General features: G+C 37.9%; 1 non-coding gene across 1 annotated transcript; it reads right to left on the reverse strand.

The window, feature by feature from the left end:
* Nucleotides 1-10281: 10281 nt before the first annotated feature.
* TRNAA-AGC (transfer RNA alanine (anticodon AGC)) lies at nucleotides 10282-10357 on the reverse strand. The gene has a single exon. It is a non-coding gene; the product is annotated as a tRNA-Ala (tRNA).
* Nucleotides 10358-11220: the final 863 nt, after the last annotated feature.

Raw genomic sequence — 11220 nt, forward strand, 5'->3', positions numbered from 1 at the left:
ATCTGCTTTGAATATGTCCCTGGGAGGAAAGAGTCCAGGTCTCTTCTCATCACAGAATAATCTGTGAAAGCTGAGAGAGCACACAGAGACCTGTGTACCTCCGAAAGCCAGTGTCACTGGAAGCAAACAACAGGGATCTCTGGATAGAAAAGATGGTGCCATCATTACTGCATCCATGTGGATGCGCTTTTGCTCCGAACGGTAGAAAAGCATCCAGAGCAGGACACAACACACAACAAATGCATTATTGCGGCTCTTTAATGACTGGTGGCAGGAAGAGGAGCTTTCACGGATAAGTTCACTTCCTTCTAGAGCTTTAACTGAGTCCACAGAGCTGGTGGGAGCCTGGGCCGGATAGTCATAAATGGATGAATTTACAATCTAGCCTCTACAAAGTGAATCTCATCCAAATTGCCTTTGGGCTCTGCTCATCACCCACGGTGACCAGGGGATGAGGTCAGAGCCTTGTGTCCCCCCCACGCCCCCACCCGCACACACCAGCTTGCTTCCAGTGGGATCAGCCTCTGACCATTTATCAGAAAGCTGAAGGCTTGTTTTGATTTCTTGGATTTTCGCTTTCCTAAAATGTCTAGATATTTATTTTTTCTTCTTTTGGGAGCGTATGCTCAGACTTTGCTAGATTCAGAAATTGAAAAATAAATTTAGCTAAATAAAAAGAAATATGAAGAAACATAACCTAGACACTCTCCAGGCCATTGACATCTGCTTCTTCCTGATGTGTTTTTAATTTGGTCATTCCTCTGTACAAATTTATGATAGACCAACATTTAATTAATGAAATAAAAATAGGACTTTTAAAAAAATACTAACTCACCTGCTGTAACATATATTAATATGCAAGAAATGCTTTTTTAAAAACAAAGAAGAAATCAGTTGTTTAAGATGATAGGGAGTTATCAAGGAAAAAATTTTAAAAAGCTTTGTTTTCTCACCTTTATTTTGGATTCTATTATTAATTGAGAACTTGTATAAGTTAGGGTTATCTAAATTAGGTCACAATAAAAGATTTAAAAAATAAACTTTAAATCTCAATGGTTTAGAACAAAAAATTTTCTTATTTGTCTTTTGAGTGGGTTTTTTTGTGGTTGTTATTGTTACTTCAATCATTATTATTATTGCACCACACCTGCAGTTCTGACGGCTGCCCTGGGGGACACTCCCGGGTACCAAGCTAACTTTCACACCCCTGTTCTGTAAGGAAACCCCTACGCCACTGGCATCAGTAGGGTGGTGTAGGGACAGGTACAGCGCCACTGGTTCCAACTGAATCTTCTCTTGGAAAGTGATGGTCAAATGAAGAACTTTCCTTTTAAGGCCATCAGTTAAAAGTCTTTCATAAAAACTTAATTTCAGAAGTAAATGGAGAAGGGAAGGCAGAGGGGGGTTGCTAATTACCTCATAAAATATTGTTTGTTCTCTGAATATCTATGAATTTATAATGAGAACTTTTGTTTGTATGTGATCAGTGCAAAACACTGAAAACACCTTTGACTTATATATTTTTTTCGATCCTGACAGTTTTTTACTTTATTTTTTCTGGCAGGGTGTTTTTCATACATATATATGTATATACACACATATATGCATATGTATAATTACATATTACCTATTTATTGGTGTATTTCATTATAAATGTTATGTATAATTATATACATTTATATATAATTATATATTATATATTTATTGGTATATTTCATTATATATAATTATATATTTATATATGTTTCTAACATGAAGAAAATATAGCATTTCTCTATCCTAGCTTTCCAAAGTTTCTTTTTACTTTTATTTACTTGTATTTTTATGTGTTCCTAATTAACAAAAAAAAAAAATCATACTTTACTTAAACAGGCTCAAATCTCAGGGCCTCTTTTTTTTTTTTTTGAGTTTATTTTATTCATTTTTATTAGAGAGAGAGGAAAGAGATAGAGAGAACAGGGGGAGGAGCAGGAAGCATCAACTCCCATATGTGCCTTGACCAGGCAAGCCCAGGGTTTCGATCCGGCGACCTCAGCATTTCCAGGCCGACGCTTTATCCACTGCGCCACCACAGGTCAGGCCTCAGGGCCTCTTTACATAAATAAATGTAAATATTTATTCTGAAAAAGAGAACTATCTGATAAAGTAAAACAAACAGCCTCAGGGGCAATGAAAGCGCTACCCCACTGCCGCCTCATCTTGAGTGGAGCAGCATGTCCTCTGGAAAGTCTATGCAGAATGCCAATACTCTGTGTCAGATGTATTGTCTACATTTTGAAATTCTGTGCTTGGCTGTTCTGAAAACAGTCTGTGGACAAGCATAGTTTTGGTTTTTTTTCTTTACTATCATCTGGGTGCTGCACCTGTTTCCTGAAAGTTAATTCCACAAATGTTCCTGGTTTTGGGGGGCAGGAGCTCTGGTTTTTGTTTTTCTCCTCATGGATGGTAATATGCTATAATGAACAGAACATGAACTCTGGGGTAAAGCAGGCCAGAGTTCAAAACGCTGTTCTACTTCTGAGATATTGGCCCATTACTCAGCCACGCAGATGTTTCTTCACCCACAAAATAAGAGTAGCTATTAACATTCAAAGGCATATTCACAATCTTATTAACTCTTAAACTGAAGTCTTATTATTTAACTTTGAGAACATCTTCATATACTTTCTGGAGCTCAAACCCTGGTATTTTTACACCAACGAAGGCTGTGCTTTCTCCACAACAATCTGAAAAATAAATTTTCAGGAGCCTAGCTGTGGTGATCATAGGCATATTGGAGGGAACTACAAGATTACTTCCAATTGTGGGAAACTGAGTTGAGAGACACTAAGGACAATAAAGGAGAGACAGTAACCTACATGTTTCACTCTATGTTTATGTCCTTTTAATTAGCAACCAACTTCCTTGCGAAGAGGAAGATGTTTGACTGATTTCCAGGTAGAGGTAGAATTATCCTATCTACCCAGATCCTAGTCTGTTGCAACTAAATTGGCCCTACACTATTAACTTATATCCTCATGCCTCAGTAGGATTAAACCTGAAAAGCAAGGACCCCAACATAAGTGTCAGTGTGACTCTGTGCTTAAACCTACACCTCAAGAAAGTCTTCAGAATGAGATGGGCTATCCTATCACAGAATGGTACTCAAGGCTGCAGTGAGCAGATGAGGGAACCTTGAATAAATGCAGGATTGAGCACTCTTCAGTTTATTGGAGAGCTGAACATAAAAGTGAATGGCCACAGGTCCTTTTGAGGAAGGACTGAGGTAAAATTACTATGTACACTTGCCTTGTTTGTGCAAGGTCTTTTTCAATGGATTGAGCCTCCTCTTAATCAATGGGTCTGAGTATAACAACTGGCACAAATCTGAAAATTAAGATCTTAACTTTATTAGAGGAACTGTTCTCAGCCTCCTGGTCTCTCATACTATTTTTTAAAAAATTGAGAAATACCCTGTTGGCTGCCCATCTATCCTCCCCTAAAAAAGCATAGTGTTCTTTTAATTAATTCCATATCTCTCTGCCTCTTGGTGCCACTTTGACCTTGATGCTCATTTTGAAAACTGTAGTCACTTTAAGATAGACTATGTGATAAAAAGGCTGTAATTGACAAAAGCTACAGGAACTATCAACAAGGAAATAAGATCACCCTCCACCAGATTTATGGATTCAAACCAGCAGAGACCAGCTAGATCCAACATGGCAACTAATCTTCCCTTACACTAACCCCTAGCCTCATTGTAATATTTTAGCATGCTCACTGACACATCTCCCTTGGTGACATGATCAGAAATGGAAAGCCCATATAAGGACACAAAATGGCCTACAGAAAGCTTCTAAGAAATTAATTAGCCTCTGCATTTTTTCAAACAATGAGGGAAGTGTTAGCCTTCAACAAGGGGAACTAAACCAGTTCTTCAATCCCAAATTGCTCAAGGAAATCTTGGGATCAAGATTCTTTGATTGCATCCACCCAGATTTCCTTATCCCAGGTAGCTACACTCCTTTTTCAGAAAAATCCTGAATATTTGCCCCCTTATTGAATACCTTACCTCCTTATTAAATGATCCTCAATAAAGAAAGTCAATTCTGCTAAAAGGGGGTTGCTCTGCCTATGGAGTAGCCTACTGTCTGTCTCACTGTGTCACCAATAAACTCACTTCCCTTTTAAACTATGCTGGCTCAGTTTGAATTCTTTTCTGCGTGAAGCCAAGAACCCGCAGTGGATGGTAGACCCTCAGGTCCCTGGACCCTGGAATGCCTGCACCAACTTTACTGCTGACAGTTAAGCACAGCCTCTTGACTTTTATTGTATTGGAATCCCTTTATCCCTACTGCTGTCATAAAGTCCTGTTCTGTAACAGCATCTTCTACCATCAGCCTTGACTTATAAAAGACAGTCATGCCTGACCTTTTCAACAATACTGGTGTCTCTCTTTCTAGCATCCTCTGGGACCTTCCATGGAACATAATGAGTGGATGGATTTTCTGTTCTTATATAGTATATCTCTTCTTGCATGCTAATCTCTCAAGCACTGACTGCCATGATGGTAGTTCTGGCGTTTCTACTCGACTTAATTTGTGCCATTGCTTTTTCAGGGCTTTCAAGAGCCATTCTTCTAGTGATTTAGCACCATAGTCCAGAGACTTGGCTAGGACTTTTAATCCATATGATGAAAGAACACTCTTGTATTGGCACGCTCTTCCTTACCCATCTTTATGTCTGACCCCCTTCCATAATCCATGACCCTCAGAGTCTAGACCCACTTGGATTTTGATTAGCAAGCCCAACTCTTTTCCTGTTATTGTTCCAGGATGGGCTGGAGGGAAGTAACCTCTGCATTTTTTCGGACAATGAGGGAAGTGTTAGCCTTCAACAAGGGGAACTAAACCAGTTCTTCAATCCCAAATTGCTCAAGGAAATCTTGGGATCAAGATTCTTTGATTGCATCCACCCAGATTTCCTTATCCCAGGTATCAGGATTTCTTTTCTTCCCAATCAGAGCACTGATCCCGGCATAGCAGACTTGACCCAGATGAGAATTCAACTTCTCTAGCACTGCATTATTTCTCTAATTAAGTCCTGGATCTGATCCTTAGTTTTTGTTGTTGTTGTTGTTGTTTGTGTGTTTGTTTTTTTAAACCTTGAGTTACAAAAGATGAGAGTTTCTATATAAGCTGCCAAGGAGGCCCTCTGGCTTTTAGGCTTCACCTTAAATGAGTGGTTAATCACTCTTAACTGTTGTCTTTCTTTTATGCATCAATAGCAATTGGCAAAAGCCATCTGATTCTGTAATCGCAAAAGCCAACTGATTCTGTAATCTTTATAATTACTTCTTTACCCCAAAATCTCTCATATGTGTGAGATATAATACCCACCAGTTAATTACATATTCCCTCCCTTTGCTATCAGTAGTTCACAAGAAGGAAAAATTTTAAAATTATACTACTACTACGTATCAATGTATATCAGTGCTTCAAATACTACCAGTGATGGGGTTCCCATTGTCAGCCAGTCAGCCAGCAATGACTCCATCTCCAAAATATCACTTTATAATTTGCTCCTAAGATTATTTTAAGTCTTAGTTTCCTAGGAAGTAGACAATGATGCAGAGATTTCATGCAGGTGAGAATTATTGGAAGCCCTTGGGAACAATACCTATAGAGAAGTAGCTTTGGGGAGGGAGGAAAGTTGAACTGAGATAGTTTCATCAAAGGCTACAGTCAATTCTATGAGTAGCCTGGGAGTTGGGCATTTCAACACAATCTTCCTTAGTTGAAGACTTTATTACTGGATAATAATGGGTAGAAGAACTGAGCAGGTTGACAAGAAATAGAAAATTTAAACACATTATAAAACAACTAGATCTAAAAGACATCTACAGAGCTTCTCCTCAAGTGCCCATGAAGCATTCTCTAGGATAAACCATGACAGGTTATAAAACAAGCTTCAAAAATTAAAAAAATAAAAAATAGAAAAATACAAAGTTTGCTCTCTAATCACAATGAAATGAAATTAGAGATCAATAAGAAAAAGAAGTTATGAAAACAAATACATATGTGAAAATTAAACAACACATACCTACATAAACAATGTGTCAAAAAAGAAAGCTAAAGGAAAATTAGAAAATACTTTTAAAATAAATTAAAATGAAGACACAATATATCAAAAACTTATGAGATGCCCCTAACTCAGTGATTAAAGGAAAATTTATACCCCAAAATCTTTTGATTAAATAAGAAGAAAGACCTCAAATAAATTACCTCACCTTTCATTTTAAGACACTAGAGAAAGAAGATAAAACTAAACTGAAAGCAAGTAGAAGAAAAGAAGTCATAAAGATTATAGTGAAAATAAATGAAACAGAATAAAAATGCAATAAAAAAAGATTAGTAAAATCAAAAGCTCTTTCTCTGAAAAGGTCAATAAAATTAATAAACTTTTAACTAAATTGATCAAGATAAAAAAGAGTACACTCAAATCACTAGAATCAGAATTGGGAAATAATTCTTATATTGGTCTTACAAAATTAAAAAAGATTATAGAGGAATATTATAACAATTGTATACCAATAAATTAGAAAAATTTGAGGACGTAGACCAATTCCTAGAAAGACACAAACTACCAAAACTGACTCAAGAAGAAACAGACAATCTGAATAGATCTACAACAAGGAGAGAAACTGGATTGGTAATCAGAAAACTACTCACAATGAGGAGACAGGAACAGATGACTTAACTGGTAATTTCTACTATACATTTAAAGAAGAATTAATATCAATTATTTACAAATTCTTCCCCCAAAATAGAAGAGGATAAAACACTTTCAACTTATCTTATGCCATTAGCCTGAAACAGAAAGCAAAGATACTATAGACACATATCTTTTATGAATATGGACACAGAAATCTTCAGCAAAATACTAGCAAGTCATATTCAGCAATATATAAAAAACTATATATATATATATATATATATTATATATATATATTATATATATATATATATAATATATATATAATACCCAGGTGGGATTTTTACCAGAAATGCAAGATTGGTTCAATATCTGAAAATCAACTGATATAATACACCATATTAATAGAATGAAAAACAAAAACTACATCACCATTTCCATAGATAAAGAAAAGCATTTGACAAAATCCAATACCCTTTCAAGACAGAAACACATAACAAACTAGAAATAGAACGTAATTGCCTCAATCTGATAACAGGTATATACAAAATATCCAGTGTTATCATCAGGCCTAATGGCGGAAGACAGGATGCTTTCCCCAAATACTATGAAGAAGACAAGGATGTCTACTCTGGTTACTTTCATTCAACTTTATACTTGTGGTTTTAGCCAGGGCAATTTAACCCAAAAAGAAATAAAAGCTCCCATTTTAGAAAAGAAGCAAAACTATCTATATTTGTAGATAGCATTATCTTGTACATAGAAAGTTCCAAAATATCCACTAAAAAACCAATAGAACTAACAACTGAGTTTAGTAAGTTTGCAGGATACTATTGCATTTCTATATACCAGCAATATACAATCTGAAAATAAAATTTTAAAAATTCCTTTACAATAATATCAAAAAGAATAAAACACTTAGGAATAGGAGGTCAATATTTATACTCTGAAAACTACAAAATATAATTGAAAAAAGTTTTAAAGACTGACATAAGTGAGAAAACCCCCCATGTTCACGAAAGAAAGACACAATAATTAAGATGGTAGTACTCCCCAAGTTCATCTGCAGATTCAATGAAGTTTCTGTCAGAATCCCAGCTGGATTCTTTTGTAGAAATTAAAAAGCTTATTCTAGACCCAGCTATCCCACTTTTAGAAATATATCCTAAAATCACTGATTCAAAAGAAGAAATGCACCCCCATGTTTATTGCAGCATTGTTTACAATAGCCAAGATCCGGAAACAGCCAAGTGTCCATCAGTGGACAAGTAGATTAAAAAGCTGTGGTACAGCCTGACCAGGTGGGGGCGATTCTAATTTTGTAGAAATTAAAAAGCTTATTCTAGACCCAGCTATCCCACTTTTAGGAATATATCCTAAAATTTAGGAATAGAGGCAGAGACGGGGTCCAGGGACCAGAGGGACAGCAGTCAGAGGGAAGGGGGATGAGGGGATGAGATCAGAGAAGGTAAAGGGATTAGTGAAACTATATATACATAACACAGAGATATAGGTAACAGGACAGCAAATCCTAGAGGGAAGGGGGGAGGGAGTTATGGGGAGGGGGGCAAAAGGGGTACAGAATGGGACACAGGGGTGGGAGTGAGGGAGTTATACTCAGTGGGACACTTGAATCCATGTAAAGACAATAAATTAATTAAAAAATTTTAAAAAGCTTATTCTAAATTGTTTCTGTTATGCATATTATGTTATGCAAGGAATTCAGAAGAGCCAAAGCAGTTTTGAAATATAAGGACAAAGTTGGAGGACACACACTTGTTAATGTCAAAAGTAATTTACTGCAAAGCAACAGTAATCAACAGTGCGGTATTGGAACAAGGACAGACATACACCCATGGCATGGAAGTGAAGGTCCAGAAATAAAAGCCAGGTGCTTATAGTCAACTGAATGGGACCAAAAGCAAGTAAAGAGATGGAAAGGAATAAATCTGGACTATGTGATACAAAATAGTTCAGGGAAAGCCTGACAATAAGAAACTTTAGGATGTTTCCTAATGTAATCAGCTCTGGGCTCAGCTTCATTCCAACAGGACATTCAAAGATGGAAAGAGTACCAGCTCTGACTAGAGTTGGGACACTCTATGTGGCCAGCACTCATGCCTTATCACGAGTAAGAAATATTAGTTACTTTTGTTGTGCAGAAGCGAAGAATAAATACTTCCCAGCTGGTTTCCTGGGGTGTGAAAAAATTAATTCTCTCCACTTTGGCCTCAGTATCTGTGAAGTGTAGACTCCCTGAAGAAAAGAGAAAGTCTAGCTTGTCTTCTTAGGGTAAAAGAAAGGACCAAGCTCATTATTTCCCCCAGTAAAGTTAATTAAATCCTAGCCAACAATATGAAAGTGTTCTCCCTTTCCGCATTGTGGCCTTGGCTTCATCTTGGCCTCAGGAAAACTTTATCTTTCTAGAAACAGGACAGAGCGGTCATGTCTACAAGCATGCAGCTCCTCAACTGAGACACTGAGTCAGGAAAGTCACTTGTCTTAATCAGAAAAAAAGCTATTTATTTTTTTCGGTTAACTGTGGTTATTTAGCACTACATTTAAACTCAACATTGTTTTTTAACACATGATATTTAGGAAATAAGATAAAAATATGAATCAAATATGCAGAGAGGCAGAAACATAATTATTACTTAAAACTCTCAGTATTCATACCACTCTCTCTAGGAGAGTTTAATTCCAAGTGCCACTTATTATTTTCCAAGGCAGACAATTGTAGCAACTGGTCTGAGGAGGAAAAGAGAACAAATAACATTTCTCTATCAGCTCCCTTCCCAAACTTCTGCTTGCCTTCCATCTCTAAGTGTGTCTTTGCCTGAAAGTGAACAGCCGAAGTGCATTTGTGACTGAAAGGTACTCTTACAGATCTCAATGAGCATTCTTCACATTCTTTATATTTTAAATACATCAGGTTCAGAGTGAGACCAAAGAAAGAGCTGCCTTTTGATTATATGGAGTGAATAAAATGGAAAATGTGGAAAATCAAAGAAGATTTCCATTCATTTTTTACCTCAATTCTCCATGGAGCAGTCAATTCCAGTTTTCTGACCAAGGCGTGGACCATGTGCAGTACGTGGAAGTCATCAGAAAAAGAAGAAAGGTGAATCTTGAACTGTTACTTAACATGCTCCCAAATCAACAGGCAAACTTTGCCTTAATGGAAGTTTTTAAGGCTCTGCTGGGTAGTATTTTAGAAAGCTCAGGGAGACTATGTGAAACTTTTATTTATTTATTTATTTTTTTATTTTTTATTTTTTTTTTCATTTTTCTGAAGCTGGAAACAAGGAGAGACAGTCAGACAGACTCCCGCATGCGCCCGACCGGGATCCACCCGGCACGCCCACCAGGGGCGACGCTCTGCCCACCAAGGGGCGATGCTCTGCCCATCCTGGGCGTCGCCATGTTGCGACCAGAGCCACTCTAGCGCCTGAGGCAGAGGCCACAGAGCCATCCCCAGCGCCCGGGCCATCTTTGCTCCAATGGAGCCTTGGCTGCGGGAGGGGAAGAGAGAGACAGAGAGGAAAGAGCGGCGGAGGTGTGGAGAAGCAAATGGGCGCTTCTCCTGTGTGCCCTGGCCGGGAATCGAACCCGGGTCCTCGGCACGCTAGGCCGACGCTCTACCGCTGAGCTAACCGGCCAGGGCCGAAACTTTTAAATTAGACACTATAAATAACTAACAAAACATCTTAGGCTTCTTTAAAATGGCGTCAGTGGCCCATTTGTAAAGAGACCATAGGAGCAGAGTGATCCCCAGACCAAGGGAGTGGTTTTGAATCTCACTCTATCTAGCCTCTATGAAGCAGAAAACGATACAGTATTTTAGATCCAGGAAGTCCCTAATCTAAGTCTTGCAAATAAAAATTTTAGTATGTGCTATATTTTATGGTGACAGAAATGCTATAAGCGAGAGGGTAGTGTCCTAAGTCTCACTATAGAAGCAGAAAATGGCCTTGAGGACAGACTGAGAAGATTCTCTTCCCCCAGAAGAATATGCACTCAGCACATCTCTTCTTCCCCTTTATTCCAAAATTGGATATGAAAGACATTATTATAGCAATTTCATTCATAAGTTTCCAAGTACCACATAGCCTGGTGCTCCCAATTCTCCTCCCGGAAATTGATTTCTTTTTTATTATCCCCAAACCGAAGCCACAGTGGGCCATCTGACCAGGTGAGTGGATTACTGTGAATGCCTGGGAGCCAAATGCATATTTGGGATGGCTTTGCAGACTCATGCACATTGCTGACCTAATCTTTTGAGGACAAAGTGGGAAGTAGATCTCTCTTGGGTCATGGAAGGCCTCAGGTTCCTAGAGACAAGATGAGGGGAGGAAAGAGAAATGCTAGAGTTTACTTAAAGCAAGATCGCCATAGTTCCTCAAATACAAAAGTGGGGGGACGGGGCTGAGAAAGAGAAAGGTAATAGAATCTACCTCATGAAGCTGTTCTGATAATTAAATAAGAGGTTATATGTGAACACCACAGCACATTGCATGGACTTTACTA

Source organism: Saccopteryx bilineata, chromosome 6, assembly GCF_036850765.1.
Source record: "Saccopteryx bilineata isolate mSacBil1 chromosome 6, mSacBil1_pri_phased_curated, whole genome shotgun sequence".
Lineage (NCBI taxonomy): Eukaryota > Metazoa > Chordata > Mammalia > Chiroptera > Emballonuridae > Saccopteryx > Saccopteryx bilineata.